Source organism: Dasypus novemcinctus, chromosome 14 (genome assembly GCF_030445035.2).
Source record: "Dasypus novemcinctus isolate mDasNov1 chromosome 14, mDasNov1.1.hap2, whole genome shotgun sequence".
NCBI classification, from domain to species: Eukaryota; Metazoa; Chordata; class Mammalia; order Cingulata; family Dasypodidae; genus Dasypus; species Dasypus novemcinctus.
Genome location: NC_080686.1, coordinates 10,565,102 through 10,587,606, shown reverse-complemented (window position 1 = coordinate 10,587,606; position 22,505 = coordinate 10,565,102). Strand labels below are relative to the sequence as shown.

Here is a 22,505-nt window from a genome sequence, read left to right as displayed (position 1 = left end):
GAAGAGTAGACACCTTGAGGCAGACACCTGAGCACGAGCGGCAGAAGCCAGACACCAGTAGATGCGGGAGTCAGAGCAGCCGAGGAGAAGAGCAGCAGGGCCCGGCCGAGGGCTGGAGGCAGAGAGTGAGCCAAGGAGCCCCGAGGACCGCGGGGCCCGCACCAGGCGCCAGGAGAAAGCGCGGCCCGGCCGGATGTCCACGTGGGCCCAAGCCTGCGAAAGGGGAGACTGTCGTTCCGAGGCGTTTGTCCTAACAGCCGTGGCCGGCCCGAGCTGACAGTTTCTAGCAGGCCTTATTCCGGGCTTACGTTCTAGTGAGGGAGACAGACGATAAACGCAGCGCGGACAGGTGGGCGCCAGTGACAGCCCGTGCGCGGGAGCGGGCTGTGCCTGGAGGGTCCTCCCTGCTGCACCGCGTTTGGCCAGCGGCCTGAAGGGCGTGAGGGCCTGAGCGCGGGGCTGACAGCAGTTCCTGGGGATGGGGGGACAGCCACGCAGCACCCCAAGCTGGGTGACCCTGGCGAGCTAGAGAAACAGCCAAAGGCCGTGCAGTGGAAGGAAGGGAAGGGGCAAGACAGGGCCCTGCCCGCCGCCTCTTTGGGGCCATCTTCTCATGGAGGGACAGCGGCCCTTCAGCTGCAGCCCCCGGCCCCCAGGGGGGCACCACTGATGGGGGCGTCTGGCCCTTACCTTGCAAAGCCAGAGAAAGCAATGTCCTCTACGTACCAACGCTGAAGAACAACAACGAAACTTCTGTCCAGCTCATTGTCCCGCTAGACGGTCTGAACCCGAAGCCGGGCTGCCAGCTTGCCGCCCCACGGCAGGCAGAAGCCCAGGCAGCTTGCCGCTCACCTGCCCGCCTCCTGCGCTCACCTGCCCGCCTCCTGCGCTCACCTGCCCGCCTCCTGTGCTCCACCCGCCCGCCTCCTGTGCTCACCTGCCCGCCTCCTGCGCTCACCCGCCCGCCTCCTGCGCTCACCTGCCTGCCTCCTGCGCTCACCTGCCCACCTCCTGCGCTCACCTGCCCGCCTCCTGCGCTCCACCTGCGCTCACCTGCCCGCTTCCTGCGCTCCACCTGCCTGCCTCCTGCGCTCACCTGCCCACCTCCTGCGCTCCACCTGCCCGCCTCCTGCGCTCACCTGCCCGCCTCCTGCGCTCCACCTGCCCGCCTCCTGCGCTCACCTGCCCGCCTCCTGTGCTCACCTGCCCGCCTCCTGCGCTCCACCTGCCCGCCACCGCGCCGCCTCGGGACGGCCCGCCGCATTGCAGCCCGTCCCGCAGGTTTCCACGGTACTTCGGGATCCTTCTAGGCTTGACGAGTTATGTGAATTTAAGTGCGTGATCATTCATCTCAGGCCCAATTTTTCTTCTTTCCAGGCGCCAGGTTACTGCCATGAGGCAGCTGCCGCGAGACGACGGGAAGCATCGGTGAAGGCAGGGGAGATCCCAGCCAGGAAGGGGGAGCGAGCTCCCAGGCCGGCCGGGCGGCGGAGGGCAGGACTCCCAGGCACAGCGGCCGGCCGCGCGGGCAGCGGCCTCCCCACGCCAGCCTCCCTCTGCCGAGAGCACACAAGGCCTGCAGCGCAGACAAGCCTGAGTTCTCCCATCTCCAAAGCGGAACCTGGCGGTGGGCAGGCTCAGGTCCCTCTTAGCCCCTGCCTTGCTTCCTGGGTTTCGTTGAACACTCCAGGCAGGTGGTTTTGTTGTTGTTGTTTAACTGTGTGTGTAATTCCTCGATTCCTAACGTAATGCTTACCTATTCTGTAGCCTGGGACAATTTCCACCTCCCACCCACCCACACTCAGCCTCGACTACCCCATACCCCACCCAAACAGACACACTTGCACACGCACACAGGGACACAGACACAAGGCACAGAAACACACAGGCAGAAGTACACTGGCACACACAGCACATGTGCACACACATATACACACCCGACACGCAGACGTCCCACGGAAACACAAAGACACAAAGACATACAGACACACGTGCACACACACACAGGGTCACAGACACAAGGCACAGAAGCACACAGGCAAAGGACACTGGCACACACAGCACATGTGCACACACACGTATACACACCCGACACGCAGACGTCCCACAAAGACACAAAGACACAGACATACAGACACACATGCACACGCACACAGGGACACAGACATACAAGGCACAGAAACACAGAGGCAAAAGTACACTGGCACGCACAGACACACACATATACACACCCGACACGCAGACATCCCACGAAGACACAAAGACATGCACACACACAGACACATATGCAGAGATACACACAGACACAGAAACACACAGAGATAGACACACGCGGACACACGCGGGCAGGACAGGCACACAACACATCCATAGAGATACACAGACCAAAAAGAGGCACAAAGACACGTGTCCACATAGACCCACAGTCAGACAGAGAGACACACGGACACACCGTGGCACCTCCGCAGGCAGAGCCCTGCTGCTTGCATCTTCTCTCGCTCCCCACTTCCCCGCCGGTCCCGTGCTGAGCTTGCTAGGGCAGGCTACTGTGAGCAATTAATCTACACTAAAATATTAGTAATTTTATGTGCTATGTTTCCCAAGTGACTTGAAAATATGTATAAATGGGGACCTTGAAAGCTTGAAGTAAAAATAGGAATGCCTGCCAAAGAAGGGGGCCTTGGGGCCGGCAGTGCTGAGAGGTCCCTCCCCTCACAGCCCCGCTCCAGCCGGAGTGGGGGCCTGTGCGAGCCTGACCCCTACCTGCCCTACAAAACTCAATCCCACTCAGCTTCTAGGGCGGGCATGGGGCGAAAACAGGCTCCAACGGGAGCCCTGTGGGTCCTTCTCCCCCTAGGAAAGCCCCTGGAGCGAGGTGCTTCGTGCCTTACAGTCATCCAGCTTCAGAGGGAAAAAAGAAGACTCGCCTCAAGTGGAAAAACCTACCTGTGCCCTCGTGATTGAGTAGGTGCCAGTCTAACCTAAAATAATAAATACATTATGATGTCACTGTCTCACTGCTCATTTTTAGAGTCTCTGGACCTTTCTTTCAACAACACGAGCTTATGAACAGGACTCTGTGGGTCTCGTGTTCCCGGCAGCGCCGTGGGGACGTACGGCTCCCCGGGTGACGATCGCCCACCGGCCCTCCAGCCGTGACCGAGACCAGCCCCGATTCCGAAGGGCCCGATAGCCCGCTAAGACCTGCTCGGGGGCCTGTATCACTGCCTGCAGAGCCGGGTGTGTTCTGGAAGGAAACACTCCCTCTGCAGCTGCGCTTAAAAGCATTTCACTCTGTCCTTACCTCTGAGCTTTTCTCAATGTCCCAACAGCATGTGTTCGTGCTTTCTGGAAACTAGCCCGGGATAAAAATATAAAAATCAAATTTCTGACACACAATTCCCTCATTCAAAGAAAACATGTTTATTGTGTCATACAAAAATGAGGGGAATGGGAAATGCCAGAAATGAAGGGGATAAAAGTGAAGAAAATCACGTGGCGCTAAGATGGCCCACGTTACCAGGCGTCTCCAAGACTGAGCAGTCAGCTTGAAGCGCACTTGCCGGGCAGGATCTGGCTGTGCAAACCGAGTGGAAAACGCTGCTGAAGAGCCGGACCTCTCCCAGCACCGCAAATAGAGGGTGCTCAGCTCGTGTTTGCAGAACACCTGATTCGCGCTTCTCTCCACGCCAGTCAAGAGATGATCTTAGACCCCACTGGACAGGTGGCCCCAGCTTGCCTGTACACACCTCCACAGTGGGACACCTTTGGGTGCACTCAGTAAAACTACTATCAGTCCCCCTTGACTTTCCAATAATTCACTTTTATTTTTTTAGGGGATGCCGGAGATTGAGCCCAGGACCCCGTACCTGAGAAATAAGCGCTCAGCTGCTGAGCTACATCCGCTCCCAATACTTGACTTTTAATTCTGCGCCTTGCCCTGCAGCCCAGCAATCACCTCACCTCATCCCTCTTTCCATCATACTGAGCCCTGCTTGAATCCCAGAGTTTTCTAGAGCTCCCAGATTGAGAGCAACCCCTCCGCGAAGGATCCTTCAGCCTTGTCTGCCTCATCCAGTGGTTCTCTTGCTTAAATTAAATAATAATAAACATTATACAACAGCTCCTAAACTGTCCTCCTTGAAGGATTTGCATGTCCCTTAGAAAGTTTTACAGCATTTATTTGCAGTTGAATAAATAGGATATTTACAGTAGTCCCTTAAAATTTAAGCATTAAGTCCTTGTTTAGAAGAATAACCTTTTAATCATAACATTGCTTCTATGGGAAAATTAGATTTGACTTACATCACTTCCTCTTATAAAATCTCCAAGAGCACAGCTTGCCTTAAAGACTGACTATAAAAAATAGCTTCAGCCTTATCTTCTCCAAAGGGGTGAGTATTTGTGTCTGTCTTTGTGATGTGAGAGAGAGAGCTCTTCTTTGCTTCTCCTCTCTATTCTTATTCTTCTACCTTATCAGATATCATTTAAGTTCCTGCACAGGCTTCTAAGCAAGATAACTATTGTTAAAAGTTTGAAAACTTTATTCTAATTAAAGCTACGATGAGATGAGAAACACATGAGTAAAGAAATCACTTTTCCAATCCACCTAGTCCTTCCTTAAACAACCAGATTTGGAATTCTGGTTGAAGAACATGACTGTATAATCTATACAATTCTCAAGTTTCAGAAGAAGATTGGGGGGATAAGAGACATCATTTATTTTTCATTATCACCATCCTTATCATCAGTAACATTTAATTTGGTTTTCCTCCATGTGGCAATTCTTAAAATAGGCAATTTTTGAATTGTTAGATTTCTTCCCCTTCATTTTCACGAAATGTTGATTTTTTACTTCTACCCAGAGGCAGACTGATTGAAAGGAACTTTGTTTTGTAAACAAACGGAGGTTCTGAGATTGTCCAACACCTCTGCTGAAGCTGGTTACCCTCTGGAAGATGATCAGCTCTGGAGCCACCCACATGCACCTGAAGTCAGGACCCGTAAAACGTGCAAACACAAAGGTATCAAAGCAAGTGCACAAGACGTGTGGACACTGTGAATAGACAGGCATGTGTGAGTATGCTCATTTATTTATAGACAGCTTTTGAGCTCGGTAAATGTCAGAAGATTTCCAAGTTAGAACCTCATTTATTAAAAACATACATGGCATAAAGGCAAGAAAAGAGCTAGAGTTCTAAAACCATGTTTTTATTCTTTTCAGGACCTTTCCTTTCTCAAAATCCAGGGTTAGCAGTTTTAGAATAATTCTTTACTTGGAAAATATTTCTTTCCACTATTTCTTGGTTGCTACCACACCCTCCCTAACATTTTCTTTCCAGAAGGTATCCTCGGAAAATATATTTTCACCTTCGTTGTCCTGCAACTCAAGCAAATGATGCTTCTGTTTCATGGCCTACATCATCCCTGATGTCTTAATCAAAGGCATGATAATTTTAAATGAATTTCACCATTGAGATGCTTTGGCATGTGCACAACACGGAGATCTGGTATGTTATCTAAGTAATTAGCGTGGGCTCCCTCTGCTGGTTAATGAACATACCAGGTGTCCACAAAGAAGACCGAAAGAGGTAATCCTTAACAAGGAATTTGTTATGGAAATCAACCAAATACAAAATTGCCAAAGGTGGGATTTGCCTTTTACCCTCCTTACCAGCTAAGAAGTCCCACCTTCTTCTGTTTCCTGGATGTAGGCAGAAGACAAGATACTCCTGGGTCAGACACAAAGGACTTTGTGACTCACAACCCCAAAAGTAACATCAGTATCAGCACACATATGTCAGGTCCCCAGGCTGCAAGTCCCATGAGGCTGGCAGGGAGGGCCCCTGGGGACCTCTGCAGGCAGTGGGCCTGTGTCACCTCTGAGGAGCACTGAGCCTGGGGAATCCACCATTTTTATACCAAACAGTAGGTGCACTTGCTCTTTGTCTCAGAGGAAGATATTACCTAATTCCTCAGGATTGTTCATGACAACTGTAACCCTGAGAAATAGTCTGGCTAAAAGAGCAGTCAGGGCCTTACATTGTTGGAATATCCAGCCAGACCTGTAGGAGTGCATGAAACTCGGATGATTACTACTGCTTATAATTTAATGTTTCAATTTCATTAAAGTCATTGAAAAATTTCATTCTCTTTTATTTTTGGTAGATGATTTCTTTTTTAATTTTTCATCATGCTGTCAGTGAAAACTCTTCTATTTCTCTTTAAAATTAGAAAAACTTCCCTTACCCTTTATCAAATAGTGCTTGGCCCATTTTATCAAATTATAAATGAGGATAATGGAAGACTAATCACTTTGAACAGTTAGAAATTTTTACAAATAAAATGAAATTACCATGAGGTGTGGTTCCTTGCTTATCCATGAATACCTTCCAGAGTCTCTTTTGAAATATTTTAAATGAGACAGAGTAATATAAAATGGCAGAAATCCACAAATAAGACCTTACATTCGTAACACCACAGAATTTAAAGCCTTAGAGTTAGGCAGAAACCAATTGTGATATTTTGACAGCTGGCTTTTATGTTCTTATTTTAGCATTAGCCAAAGTCTTATACCACCACAGTGTAGCAACTTCAGTCAAAAAGTGGTCAGGTTTCCGTTATTGGTATGAACACCTCTGCCTCACCTTTCCAGAATGTTTGACCGTCCTCAGTGTTTTCACATCCATTGTCTCACTTGGACCTAACTTTAATCTTAAAGTTTGGATCACACAGGCACTCAAGCCTCCTTTTCATAAATCAAGGAAACTAAGAAGCAAAGAGGTCAAGTGATGTATCTGAGATCATGCAGCCCATTGTGAAAAAGCCAGGGGTACACTGACCCTTCTGAGCTATTTCCATTACATCATAACTGCTCTTTAGCTCTCTAAATCATCCACTGTATCAGCTAAGATGCTTTAGAGCTCCTGTAACAGAAAACCCCACTCAAACTTACTTAAGCTACAAGGGATTTATAGGCTTTCCTGACTGAAAAGTCCAGGGGACGGGCAGGCTCCAAGTAGGTCTGATGAGGGCACCAGGTGTTTCTACTCTCTGGTTTTGCCTCCTCTGAGTGTCTGCTTTGTCCTCAGGCTGACTTATCTCATTATAATAAAATGCCCACAGCAGTTCCACGTCACATACGCACACACCAGTCATTCAGATCCAAAGGGAGGTGCTTCTCCAACCAGCAAAGAGTATTCTTGATCATCCTTCCAGCTGGACAAAGATAAGCAGATCATTTTAGCCAAGGGGATGTGATAGAGGTTAAAGAGGCAACTTCCATGTCCACTACACTGATATTTTGCCAAGTGCAAACCATGCAACACTCTTTCCACTGCAGGATGGTTTATACTGTTAAATTGTTAAGCTTTGAATCTCTGAGGCTAGGTACAAAATGTAATACTTAATAAGAGTTATCTAATTTATTTCCTCCAACCTTATAACAACTTTATAAGATAGTTGCTATTTTTTTTTAAGATTTATTTTTATATATATCTCCCCCCCCCCTCCGCATTGTCTGCTCTCATGTCCATTCACTGTGTGTTCTTCTGTGTCCTCTTGTATTCTCAGCGCACAGGGAATCTGTGTCTGTTTTTCTTGCATCATCTTGCTGTGTCAGCTCTCTGTGTGTGTGGTGCCGCTCCTGGGCAATGAAACTACTGATGGTAAGTAAAAAATAGAGCACTTGTGCATGATCACTATTCTTCTTTCTCTGACTTCTTAACCAGCAGAGCACAAATCATGCTCTCCATGCCTGCTGAGACCTCATCGCTATCCCCTCGGCCACATCCGGCTTAGTTCAAGCAACACCATGGGGTCCTGGCGCAGGCATTGGGAAAAAAGGAGTTTGAGGACGCGAACTCAGTGCCACTTCCTTAACACCTCAGGACCAGCACAGAGTTGGGACTCTGAGCAAACGCTGACTTCCAACCAGAGGCACTTAACTGGCTGCAATCTGTTGGCCTGAAAACCATCCTAAAGATAAACCCATTGATTGTTTTGTTCACTTTCCCTGGAGCTTCCAGCAGATTTTGTATTCTCGTGTTTCTCTAATTGTCAGAACTCTGTAGTTGGTGACGTTTGCCAAACAAGGTTGTGGCCCAGGAGTCTCCCCAGCAGTGGTGGGATGCATCTGATGGCACATCATGAAATATCCACCCGTTCTCTCTGCTCTCTGGGATCTGTGGGCCTGGCTAACACCAAGAATTAGTTCCTTGAAGCCCGTTTGTGTCCCAGAACTTCACCATGACAAGTCCACCCATAGCCCATTGGCTGGGCAGAACCACAGAGACATAAACCCAAAGTCCTTAGCTCTCCTAAGACAGCTGTGCTCATCAGTGTTTGGTGCAGCATGGAAGAGAGTTGGTGGGGAAGTGGCACAGTCATGAATTGGTGTAACCTGCATCTCTTTCAGAGCCAGTGCAGAACTTACCTTCCACTTTATCAAGTTTCTCTAAAAAAAACCTTTTATGGTGAGATGTTGACACTTGATAGATTTCTTTATTGCTACCTACAATTTCTCTTGTGAAGGTCAAACCATCCTGAGTTTACCTTGCTGTCTAGTTTAGACCTGTAGTGTGATAGGTAAGGGAACAAGTTCTAGAAAAAGAATGACTGATTTTGCATCCTAGTTCTGCCATTTTTGAATGACATGATTTGGAACAAAGTTATTTGGCCCCTCTGAGCCTCAGTCTCCTCATGTACAGAGTGGGAATAAGAGTAATCTTGCTGCACATGGTTGTTGGGTTGAGTCAATATATATGACTGCAAAACTGGTCACAGTTCTTCATTCCTCCCTGTTTCCTCACCCCTTTGCAATGTGATTTTGCAACTCCTCCCATCAAAAGGTGATCTATTTCCCTATTCTTTGACTCTGAGCTGGCCCATATGACTTTTCGACCAGGAGAAGGTAGTAGAAGTGACAGCATGCCATTTCTTGACCTAGGCCTCAGAGGGTCATGCACTTTCTAACCTGCCCTCTTGGGACTCTGCTTCTACCATGTGAACATGTTGAAACCAGTCTGCTAAGTGATTAGAGACAAGTGTCCCAGGTACTGTATGGCTGGAGTAATCAGTTGGTCAACTGAAGCTGTGTTAGACCGGCCAGCCTCAGTCAATCTACCAGCTGACCTCAGACGCATGAACGAGCCCAGCCAAGATCAGCCAAGCCAGACCCAGTTGAACCAGAGATTTATTAAAGCTTTCAATCCATTAATCATTTCAACTGTGGCAGATCTCTGGAGCCAACTCACCTCATAAGGGAAATGCAATCATTGAAAATGGACTCAAGGAGGAGAGAGCATTGTTAAGCAAACTGTTTCATTATTTTTCAACATGGGTTTGGAGGTGAATAGTATCAGTGGAACGTTCACAGAGATTTCTGAGATAGGTGATACAGGGCCACTGTCTTTATTTCTTGTTCCTTTGGATTTAAATGCCTACATAGTAAGACAGTCAATATAGAAGACAAAACAGAAGGGGGGAAAGGATACTAAATAAAAAGGAGAAAGAGAAGGATGAGAATATAGAACACAAAGGCAAAAAATGCTTTTGTAGGTAGAAATAAGACCCCCTGACCTCACCTCAGGTGAATAACTTGGTCCACAATAAGGTCAAAAGAACACTGCATGAGCACTCAAGCCAAGAGTTTGTGGCACAAAGCCTCGGGTGGCAATGCCGCAGGAGAACACAGTTATGATGCCTCCTGCCTTCCCCTAAACAGGTTCACTTCGTTCCTGCTATGAGCAGTAACGCTGTCCTCAGTTTAGTGTTCCATGTTTCTCTAAGAATATATATTACTATGACCTTTTTTCAGTCTGACTTGACATGCAACTGTTCAAGCCAATAAACATTCCTGTCTTGGTTGACTCATTTGGCCAGAAAAGCCCATTCAGAGCTGTCCCACATCATTCCTGCGCAGGAAAACTTAGTGTACCAGTATGTTGTTTCACCAATAAGAAATATTCTTTCACCAATAAGAAAACATTAAGAAATAGTAATGCCTGTTTTGTTTTGTTTGTTTGTTTGTTTCTTTTTCTTTTTTCTTTTTAATGGTTACCTATGTGAAGCAATACTTGACATTCTGAGAAACTCAGGGTCTCAGGAAATAAAAATCCTATGAAGAAGTTTAGAAGAACACAGAGGCAAAATGGAGAAGTGAGGGGCATTTCATAATTATACAAGAAAAATAACAAAAAATAATAACAGGAAGCAGACCTTTTGTTTAACTTAAAATTCCCTTGTTTTAGTTTCAAAGGGTACCCCCTCTTAGTGGTATTTCAAAAACTAGCACAGTGCTTTGTTCACCTAGTAATGCGATTCACGATCTGCTAGCCTTTGATCAGGACTTCCTTCAGCATGTTTCTTTCCGTACAGAGAGAACACCTGTTATTGCATCCTCATCTAGCCACTTGCGCAGCCTCCTTTCCTCCAACCTCACTGCTGTTCCCTTATCTAATTCTTAAGCACCAGCTGCCAAATAGCATACAATATTTCTAAGAAGATATTGCATCATTTCACCTGGGACAAGAATCATGTTTCCCATTGGATGGCCAACTGTTTCCTGATGTGTCTTTTTTGGCTATGCCAGCACATTGGGCTGACCTTTGAGTAATGTTTTAACAATTAAATCTCATTCCTTTTTGGGAATTAGGATGAGGACTCAAAATCTCTTGTCTTGACTGCCAGAATTCAGAACTTTAGTTCTTTAAATGATGCTCCATTTACTTGTATGCATGGGTGCACAGACACACACACTATCACACAGAAGTAAATGGACATACACAACTATTTTGGAAGGACCCAAGTGCAATGGGAGCCTAGACACTACCTTTAGGCAACATAGCTCCTCACTAGCTGTGTGACCTTGTGCAAATTACTTACTCTCTCTGTGTCTCAGTTTCTACATTTTTTAGCAGAGATATAGTATGCAAATCATGGGTTGTGATGCATAATGAAACAATCCATGTAATGTGCTTAACAGAGATCTGATACGTTGTAAGCACTGGATAAATACTAGTTTATTTTTCTCATAGGGCTCTGAAGCCAATCAAGTGGATTTTTCATTGTAATTCTTATGTACAAACAATATCAAAACTTGTTTAGCATTTTTAAAACTTTGTCTCTAAACATCTAAAGACTCATCTCAGTGACATGTTTGGAATTCACCTTTTTTAAGAGACACTACACAGATCGCATAGGAGGAAGTGGTGGGTGATGAGAGATGTTAAGTAAGTCAGTGCCTTTTATAACAGACAATATCCTATCTTGTGTTTTATTGCATTTTTAAAAATGGGTTTGTTGTTAACCTTAACAACCTTAAAACATCATGAAATTTTGCAGGAAAATGCGGGTTTCTGCCTTCTGTTAAAAACTGGAAGACCTGGTAACAGTCCATTCCTGGTGGAGCCAACAGTCAGAGATCACCAGCAACTGTCATTTTGAGTGGATCATGAGTTGACAATCCCCTATTGCCTTCCCTCTCCCCCTTATCTTACATTCTGTTTTCTTCATTCACTCACCTTACCTGTAAGACCCCGTAGGTATTATAGATTATGATCACTCCTGTGGAAAATGGGAAAACAAATAAAGACTTTAAGCAGAGGGTATAGCATAATAAAATGTAATTTTAGGGGCCCAATTCACATATCTATGTAGAAGATGGGAAGAGAGCGGCTGTGACACAGACTCAATTTGGGAGCTGTTGCCAATAGTCTAGGTGGGTAAATATTGGCACAGAGAGAAAATAAATGGATCTGAGGGCTTTTGCTAATACAGAATTGACATTAGCTGACTGGGTGAGGGGGATGAAGAATGAGGAGCTCCCTGCTCCAACATGCACCTACTGACGGAGGCACCCGTTCTTCTGTAAGTGGAGGGGGCGGGGACGGGGCAGGGTTGAATAGTGTGCAAAGATTCCCCTCCTTACAGCAATTCCACCCAAAAAAGAGACTTTTCTCTTTGTCCAATTTTTTTCCTCTTTTCACCTTACCCCACCATTTACTTTCTAAGAATTGTGTCTTACCCAGAAAAACCATAACATTTTTTGAGATGCAGAATCAGCAAGCTAGGGGCAGTGACATGACACTGAAAAATAAACTGGGCAGGCTATTCTAATCTAAAAACAGAGTAAGGAATAAAGAGAGGCAAGGGGAAGCAGTGGGATATGAAAAGGTCTCACAATTTGAAGGTCAGGGAGAATTTTGTAGGTTTGTGACTGAGAACCTCCAAGGAAACTGGAGAGTTTGAGAAAAGGAGAAAAACTGGTTTTGAGAAGTATTACTATGGATTACTAATTGATTATGCACTCATATGCATCGAGATTCACAAACAATGCAGGAGTTTCTTCAGTTACATTTGGTTGCTGGGTTGAGCTTCTCTGAACATGAGTCTCTGCATAGCCTGGGTCACACAGAGCTGTAGTGTGCATTTGGGTTATACAACTTTCCGTTACCAGCATTTCTGGGAGTGCTGGAGGACACAGGACATGTGAGTCCAACTGACTGACCACCTCTAGGACTTTTTATTTATTAGAGAAGTTGTGGGTTTACAGAAAAATCATCCATAAAATATAGAGATACCTTGTACCACCCACCCTATTATTAACACCTTGCATTGGTATAATATACTTGTTACAATTGAAGGCACATTTTAGTAACTGAACAATTGCTATAGTCCATGGTTTAACTTGGGGTTCACTCTGTTATGCAGTTCCACTAATTTTTTTTTACCATTTTTATTCTATCAACATATATACAACCTAAAATGTCTTCTCTTACCCACATTCAAATATGTAATTCAGCATAGTTTATTACTTTCACAATTTTATGCTACCATCACCACCACCCCTTACCAAATCATTGCAAGCCTTAATTCTCTATTCCCTACCCTAACCCAGTCCCTTCATAAACTATATTCTAGATTCTGACTCTCTTTGAGTTTGCTTATTCTAATTATTTCATATCAGTGAGTTCATTCAATATTTGTTCTTTTGTGTCTGCCTTATTTCACTCAACATGATGTCTTCCACGTTGTCACATATATTAGAACTTCATTTCTTTTTATGACTGAATAATACTCCACTGTGTGTATATACCACATTTTCTTTATTCATTCATTTTCCCTCTTTTTGATAGGTCTATGATATAGTCTATTCTGAAAATGATCCATGTGCACTTGAGAAGAATGCTTGTTCTGTTGCTGTTGGGTGAAGTATTCTATATATGTTTGTTAGGGCTAGTTGATTTAGAGTATCATTCAAGTTTTCTGCATCCTTATCGATCTTCTCTGTAGATGTTTTATTCATTATTGAAAATGGTGCATTAAGTTCTCCAACTATTTTATGTAGAGTTGTCCATTTCTCTCTTACATCTGTCAGTTATTTGTTTCTTATACTTTGGGGTTCTGCTGTTAGTGTATATATATTTATAATTGTTATGTCTTCTTATGGACTTGAACTCTTTATCAGTACGTAATGACCATCTTTGTCCTTTATGAGTTTTTGGCTTAATGTGTAGTTTATCTCTATTTTATTTACTTCTTGCATGGTATTTTTTCCCATTCTTTCATTTTCCACCTACTTGTATCTTTGACTTTAAGGTGTGTCTCTTGTAAAGAGCATATATCTGTGACATGATTTTATATCCATTATGCCATTCTCTGCCTTTTGACTGCAGTTTAATCCATTAACATTTAAAGTAACTACTAATAATGTAGTACTTTCTTTTGCCATTTTGCTATTTAGTCTTTGTAAGTCTTACACCTTTTATGTCCCTCAATCCTTCATTAATGCCACTTTCATATTTATGATTTGTTTGTATTGTAGTATATTGAGCCTCTTCTCATTTCTCTCTGTATATATTTTTATATATTTTCCTTGTTATTATAGAGTTAATATTTAACATCCTAAATCTGTAATAATCATATTTGATTTGATTACCAACTTATCTCAAATAGCATACACATGCTCTTGTCCTATACCCTCTGCACCCCCACCTTTTTTTGTACTTGTTACTACTTATATCTTTGTACACTGTGTTTCCAAAATCATAGATTTATTATGACTTTTTATGTATTTTCATTTTAGCACGTCCTTTACTTGAGATCTTTATTTCTTTATGCTGCTTTGGACAACTGTCAAGTGTCTTTTCCTTTCAGTCTGAAGAACCCCCTTTGACATTGCTTACAGGGCAGGTCTAACGGTGATGAACTCCCTCAGCTTTTGTTAATCTGGAAATGTCTTCATCTCTTTTTCACATTTGAAAAAAAACTTTACCAGAAATAAAATTCTTGGTTGGTGAATGTTTTCTCTTAGCACTTTATGTATTTCAACCCACTGCCTTCATGCCTCCATGGTTTCTGAAATCAGCAGTCAATCTAATTGGGACTTCATTATATGTAACATATTGCTTTTTCTGGAAGCTTTCAGAACTCTGTCCTTGTCCTTTGCATTCAACAGTTTGACTACTATGTGTCTGGGCATATATCTTCAAATTCATCCTGTTTGGCATTCATTGGGATTCTTGGATGTTCATATTCACATATTTTCCTAAATTTTAGAAGTTCTCTGTCATTATTTCTTTGAATAGTTCTTCAGTTTCTTTCTCTCTTCCTTCTTATTCAGGAGCTCCCATAATGCATATATGAGTGCACATGATGGTATCCCAAAGGTCCCTGAAGCTATTATTGCTTTTTATAATTCTTTTTTCTTTCTGCTCCTCAGCCTGAATCATTTCAATTGTGTTGTCTTTGAGCTCACTGATTCTTTCTTCTGCCAGCTCCAATATGCTGTTCAGACCAGCCTGGAAATTTTTCATTTCAGTTGTTGTGGTCTTCAACTCCAGTCATTGTCCTTTTTAAATTTTCTATCTCTTTATTGATATGCTCATATTGTTCATTCATTGTTTTCCTGATATCTTTTAGTTCTTTCTCTTTGTTTTCATTCATCTCCTTGGGCATTTTGAGAATTTTTTTTTAAACTTAGTCCAGTAGGTCCACAATCTGGTATTCTTCCTTTATGTTTTCTGGATTTTTGTCCTTTTCCTTTGGATGGGCCATCAATTCATTTTTCTTTTTTATCATGTAATCTTTTTTTGCACATTATACATTTTTAATACACTGTAAATTTTGATATTTTAAAATATTAATTTTTGAATCTAATCCCTGAAAAGTTTGTTTTTTCTTGTTGTTGTTATCCAGCTATGATATGACAGAGATTTTTGTGAGTGTCAGGAGCTGTCAAAACCAAGCAAACTTAATCAAAAACAATTTTCACCATGCTGGAAAATTGGTTTTGCATTAGCTAGTATTCTTCAGATTTAACTTTCCCTTCTGGAAGATTAGCCCAAGAAAAAGCCAAGTACATGTCCCTCCCATCTTTTTTGTGCCTGTGTCTTCTCCATGACTTGTGCGTGCTAGTAGCCTTAGGAATTCTCCTAAGGAGTTTGAATGCTTCCTCTATTTCCTAAGCCACAGGTTTTTCCCCTCTCCTGAGTTTTCCACTGTAGGACTTAATACAGGCAAGTCTTGCCCAGGCTGTCATCTCAATTGCTTCTTACACTGCTTTCATTGCCTCAAGATGGTTTTGTCTGGAGGAGAAATTCTGGGAGGAAGGACACACTGGAGAGGAATTTCCCGTCAGTATTTCCCAGCTGGAATTGGGCCAGAGGCCCACAAAGGGAGGGAAGGCTACCTGCAAACTGGCATGGGTAGGGGTTTATGGAGGGCACAGGGAATACACCATGAACTTCTTTCACAGCTCTGCAAAGTTGTGCTTTCTTGACTCGGCAGCTGCTGAGCAAATGCAGCCCTTCAACTATCCTCCGCAGCCCTGAGGAAGCATATATTTTTTAACTTTCCTCTACTGCCCTTGTCCAGGGCATGTTTAAACAATGGCCACCCTCAGATTTGAGTTGCCAGTGATATGGAGTAGCTAATCAAAATCAGTGAACAGTGATCAAATGTCCCCTGCCACAGTCTTGCAGAACTAGGCTTTTATGTCCCTTTCTGGCACCAACAAGCTACTCCAGGGGTCAGACACCCCTGCTACCTGCCACGAGAGTGGCAGATGCGTGCCAGTGACTGCCACAAGAGGGGAGTTCACTGGGATTTACCACAAATGACCAGTCTCTTTTTCTCTTCCTTGGATGCTGCACAGTGTTCTACTGGACACCGGAGTTTAAAAATAGTTGATTCAGACAGTTCCTCTCTATTAATTAGTCCTTCTGGTAGAGGAACTGATTCCTGGAGTTCCCTATTTTGCCACCTTCCCACAATTCACTCCTTTGGGACTTGTTGATTCTTCTATGATGGCTCCTCAAAGTGCAGCAGAATTTAAAGAGGTAGCAATTTCTCATGACTCCCAGCATCCATATCCACCCAGGATAAACACATTTCCTAAATGAAAAAGGCTTAGCAAGCTCCTGAGATAGCTACACTCACCTACTCCAGGCTCAGCTGGAGAATAAAATTCATCATGCCAGATGTCTTCCCTTACGTGAGCTCTCAGGCGTGCTGCTAGCTGTCCTGAAGCCCAGCTCCCTGGGATTCTAATTACCATGCCTGAGCATGACTGGACCCCCAGCAGTGCCCATTGTTCAAAGTTTGCTACTCGGTAGTGTGGCAAAATTGTCAACTGAATGCCCATTATGTTTTTTAAATTTTTATCAACATACTCCTAATTTTGTTTGGGACAACATGGCCAGTTAAAAACATACCTCCACAGGCTCTTTTAGAACTAGGTATAGCCTTGTGACATGGATTACAAACACAGATCTCTGTTTGGTTAAACCACTGAGGTTGGGTTTCTCTTCTTATGACTGAATCCAATTCTAACTGACCTAGACAAGGGGGCCACTTATCTCTATATAAGCAACTCAGCCTAAACCAGATAACTATATATATTATACAAGATGCTAAAATATAAAGTACTTTCTAAAGTGCCACCGTAAACAATGACACACATATTAGAAGTTGGGCAGGAACTAGCATATATATTTTGATTGTTAGTAGCATAATGTTCTTATAAGACAAAACCAGATTGTCCCATCCTAATTCAAGGCCATTTCCAAAGCTCAGGTCTCATTGGCAAAGCAGACCTACAACTTCAAATCTAAATAAACATCTCTACTCTCTGAAGGCCAACCCAATTCCCAAGGCCAAACTGAAATAGATTCTGCCCCAGTTTGCCAAGGCAACTATGACAAATACCACAAACTGGCTGGTTTAAACAACAGGACTTTATTGTCTCATGATCATGGAACTAGAAGTCCAACATTGTGATATCAGCAGGGCTTGCTTTTTCCTAGAGTCTGTACTGTTCCAGCAATCCTCCATCACAGAGTGGTCTCTCTCTCTCTTTGTGTCTACCTCTCTTGTTTTCACAGACTTCAGACTTCTGCTTTCCTCAGTCACCTGTCCTTGTGTCTAGATTTCTTCTCTTTATAAGACTTCTGGTCACATGAATTCAATTTGGTCCCATCTAAATAGGATATTCAAAGATCCCTTCACAAATGATTCTACAACTTAACTGATAATACTATCTTCATAAGTCTTACTTACAAGTAGGTTCCCATTCACAGGAGCAGGAATCACTATTTGAACATGTCTTTTGTTGGTTGGGGGTGCTTACTTAGTTCCCAATACTAACCTTCTTTGGGTTTAGAGACTTGGAGCATGTATTTCCCATTGCCAATTCACTTAATGAATATTGGGTGGATAGCTGCTTTGGGGCAGACAGTGGCTAGGTAGGCTATGACATATCACAATATCCAGTAGTCCCAGAAATGTGTAGCGCTAGATTGGACTGGGACCCTTATGATATTTTTTTGCCAAGTGCAAATATTTTGATTGGTGAAGTATAGTAGTGGAGGATTTGGCAGGAATCAACTACTGTTTTTGAGCATTTTTTAATTTGAAGCAAAGTATTTTGAGTCAGATTGGTGACTTCTAAAATAATCTACATTTCTAAAGTTATTTTAATAAGTTCTTAGTAGTCTTTTTATGAATTATGAACTCCTAAATGTGTCTACGTTTTGGATCCAAAAATAAATACTTTCCATTTCTACCCTTAGTTAGAAATAGCATACAAATGGAAAACTTGAGTTTAAAAAAATATTAATCACTAGTTACAAAAGACGTCAATAGATGGCCTAGTCTTCACGCCACTTCTCCATTTCACAGGAAATCTGGCAACACTTCATCGTCAGTGGGCAATTACTAATCACTTTCCTCTGTATACTTTATAACAGCATTTATCACTATAGTGATTCCCTGAAAACTGAGCTGCAAAAGTAATCGAGGACTTCTTTTTCCTTTCAGCAGGCTAAAATTAACTGTTCATCATGAAGTGCTACAGGAAAACTACTAATGTGTCTTGTCCAGGAACAGTCACTTAAATCTATCTCTGCCTTATGATGTGAACTATGAAGTCTCTATGTTCAAATCTCAGACCCTGCCTCTCCCCAGGAGTCCTGATGATCTCAGCTTCTCACTCCAGAAATTCAGCCATCATTTGAAGAAACATGTATTTACATTCACTTTAAAGTGATTATTGACTAACAATTTTATACTTGTCTGCCTTGAATCTCCTCATAAAATGAAATGTAAGGGTGTCAGAAAACAACCTAATATAAAGAACATTTATGGAATGTAAGTGACATCTAAGTCAAGAGAATTTCAACACCCAAGGAACTGTGAGCAACCAAAAAGGAATTCAAAGCCCTCTCTGGAGGTGGATATTATTGGATCAGGATGAATTTGCATACAAAGTCTTATACTTTCTTTTGCTTCCCACAGCTATTTACATGACTTGGCAAGGACACGGAAAAGTTAATAACAAGACTTCTGATTCTGGGAAAATGAAGAAGTTGTACTTTTCCCTGTTCCTCCCACTAAGCACAATTGAAAACACTGGCCTTTATATATTAAAAATAAAAATAAATAAGAAGATTCTGGAAGGTGGAGAAAAGAAAGCAGATCATATAAGAAGAGCAGGACTCCTAAAACAACATGACTTGAGTTCCCTGAATTTTCTTTTTGCCTCATATATCCCAGACTTGGAGTTGAAGAAGCCAGCAACCTGGAAATACCAATGTACACAGACTAAAAAAGCCCCAAGAAAGACTTCCTCTCTCTAGGAAAAGCACCATGATGGGTCTGTCTAGTAAAACAAAAAGCAAAAAAGCTTTGAGAAAATAACCGCTCTACTGTGGCTGCACCTCTACCCTGTCCAGCAAAGGACAAGTGGGGAGCCTGTATCCACCCTCTCTGGGCTGTCACCCTACCCCCTGCCCCACCAGAATTGTGTTAGAAGAGACCAAGTGGGGAACCAGCACTTTCTTCCTTGTTGGGTGGTAACAAGCACTCTCCCCTAGTCAACGGTATCAATGGAAACCACATGGTGAGCCTGGACTTCCATTACCACATGGAAATAATGAAGGGCCCACTCTTTGCCAACTGGGTGGTCTCAGGAGGACTAGTGGAGAGTCAGGACTTTCATCACCACCCAGCAGTAACCAGGCCATCCCCACCCTCCAAGAATCAATGAGGCCACCTAAGGGGTAGTAACCCGGCACTCCTACCCCTCAGAGCCAGGGAAGTATGGTATCCAGAGGGGAGCCAACACTCCCAATTCTCTGCCCAGAGTAGCAAAGAGCCTCTACCTTGGGTGTCCATAGAGACTGAGTGGGGAACCAGGACTTCTACTCCCACTTGGTTTTAATGAGGTGGCAACCCCATCCCCTCTGGAATGGTGTCAGAGAAAGCAAACTAAAGCAGAAGGCTTAACTAAGATCCAGAGTATCAAAATATATTACTCAAAATGTGTCTGGGTTTTAATCTAAAATCACTCAACACACAAAGAACCAGGAGGATCTTAAACTGAAATGAAAAAATTAAAAAATAAACGAAAAAATATAAAATAAAAAAAATATTGAAATGACAGAACTGTTATAATTACCTGACAAAGATTTTAAAGCAGTTATCTTAGTTTTCCAGACTGCCATGATAAATGCCAAGCGATGCTTTGGCTTAAACAATGGGAATTTATTGTCTTACAGTTTTAGAGGGTAGAAGGCTTGCTTTCTCCTATGGTTGGTAGCAACCTGATGCTGGCTGGCTACATTCCTTGGGGTTCCTTGGCATCATATGGTGATGTCCACTCCTTTCTCCCTGCTGCTCTGGTTTCTGCTGACTTCTGGCTTCTTGCTCCTCCCTGTGGTTTTGTCTTTATAAGGACTCCAGTAATCTACTCCTAGTCAGTTGACCACACCTTAACTAAAAATAACATCTTAGCAATCCTATTGACAATGGGCTCACACTCACAGGAATGCAGATTAAGATTAAGAACATGTCTGAATTGGGATTCTTAATTCAATCTACCACAGCAACGAACATAAAAATGCTTCAGCAAGTAAATACAAACACACATGAAACAAATTTAAAAAATAAGGTCTCATCAAAGAAATAAAAAGTCTCAAAAAAATAAGAGATGTAAAGAACCAAATGGAAATTTTAGAACTGAAAAATATGAACACCAAGATTAAAACCTTAATGGATGGGCTCAAGAGCAGAATGGAGAGGAGAGAGAATATAATCAGTGGACTGGAAAAAGGAACAATAGAAATTACTGAATATCAATAACAGAGAGAAAATAGACTGAAAGAAATGAACAGAACCATAGATACATGTGGAACTATAAAAACTAGCTAATATTTGTGTTGTCAGAGTCCCAGAATGAAAGGAGAAAGAGGGTGGGCCAGAATAGCACTTAAATAAATAAATAATAGCTGAAAACTTTCCAAATTTGACAAAAATGTAAGCCTACAGATTCAAGAAGCTAAGCAAACTCCAAACAGGAGAAACCCAAAGAAAATAGAGACCAAGACACATTATACTTAAACTTCTGAAAACTAAAGACAAAAAAAAAAATCTTTCTTGAAAGCTTTCAGAGAAAAATGACACCTCACTCATAGGGGGAAAATCATTTGAATGATGGTACATTTCTCATCAGAAACCACAGAGGCCAAAGGAAATGGTACAGCATTTTTCAAGTGCTAAAACAAAACAAAACAAAACAAAAAACTGTCAATCCAGAACTCTGAATCTAGTGAAAATAATAACTAGAAATGAGAGAAAATCGAACAATTATCAGATGAAGGAAAACAAAGAGATCTGTTGCTGGCAGACCTATTCTAAAAGAATGCCTAAAGGAAGTTCTCTAAATAGAAAAGAAATGATAGAAGAAGAAATTTTAGTATATCAGGGAAAGAACATGGTAGACAAAAATAAGTATAAATTTAATGGATTTTCCTTCTCTTGAGTCTTACAAATAAGTTAAAACAAAAATTATAAGTCTGATGTATTTCTAAATGTATACAGAAGAAATATTTTAGACAATCATATTATAAAAGGAAGAAATTAAAAAGATGTAATTGGAAGTAAGGCTTCTACATGTCACTCTAACTGGTAAAATGCCAGCACCAGTAAATTTTGGCAAGGTATATAATGTTAATACATAGAGCAACATTACTGATATTAATAATGGCTCAGGCAACCACAGTATCCTAAAATTCTATATAAGGAGATAATCTCTAAAAACATTATAAATAGATCAGACTGAAATTCTAAAACATGTTTAAGTAATCCACATGAAGGAAGGTAAGAGAAAACAAAAAAAGTGACAGAATAAACAGAAATCAAAAAGTAAAATGACGGAAGTAAAAAAATAAAATGGCAGACATAAGCCCCAACCAAACTTACCCAGACATATTACATTAAATGGCAATAGTCTAAATATACCAATTAAAAGACAGAGATGGGCAGAATTTGGATTTTAAAACTGACCCAATTGTATGCTGTATATAAAAAGCTCATTTCAAACAGTCAGGAAGAAGTAAAAGGATGGAAAAAGATGTACCATGCAAACATCATCAAAAGAAAGAAGGACTTGCTATATTAATATCAGATACAATGGACTTCAGAAGAAAGAAAATTACCAGAAAGGGACCTTATATAATGATAATGATAAAAGGGTTAATGTACCAAAAATACATACCTGTCCTAAATGTGTGTGCATCAAACAATTGAGCTGCGAAGTATGTGAAGCAGAAAATTATAGAATTGAAAGGAGAAATAAACCATCAGTAATCAGGTTTTCTCTTTGGTTTCATAACTGCTGCTGTTTAGGTAAAGGTCATTTTCCCAGCCTAGACTCTGGTTGGACAGAACCTCCCAGAAGCTGGCCTGCCAGCTGGACTGAACTCATGAGACCTGGGTCCCAGGCTTGGATCTACCACTGCCTAGCTGTGGTCTCAATGTAACAAGTGATTTCAGTTCCCCTGGCCTCAGTCTTGTCACCTTGGAAATGAGGACAATGGGTTGCATTCTTTAAAGTCACTCCACCCCTTAATTCCCATCTCTCAACAATTGTTAAAATTAAGTAAAGAAAAATCAGCAGGGATATGGAAGCAATCAACTACACCACCAACCAACAGTATCTACTTAAC

The 22,505-nt window shown here is 42.4% G+C and overlaps 1 long non-coding RNA gene across 1 annotated transcript; it reads right to left on the bottom strand.

Moving 5' to 3' along the window:
* Positions 1 to 11,303: 11,303 nt before the first annotated feature.
* On the bottom strand, positions 11,304 to 22,274 carry LOC131273349 (uncharacterized). Its single transcript, XR_009180558.1, has 3 exons — positions 22,055 to 22,274; positions 11,528 to 11,565; positions 11,304 to 11,433 (listed from the first exon to the last, which is right to left on the bottom strand). It is a non-coding gene; the product is annotated as an uncharacterized lncRNA (long non-coding RNA).
* Between the last annotated feature and the right edge of the window lie 231 nt (positions 22,275 to 22,505).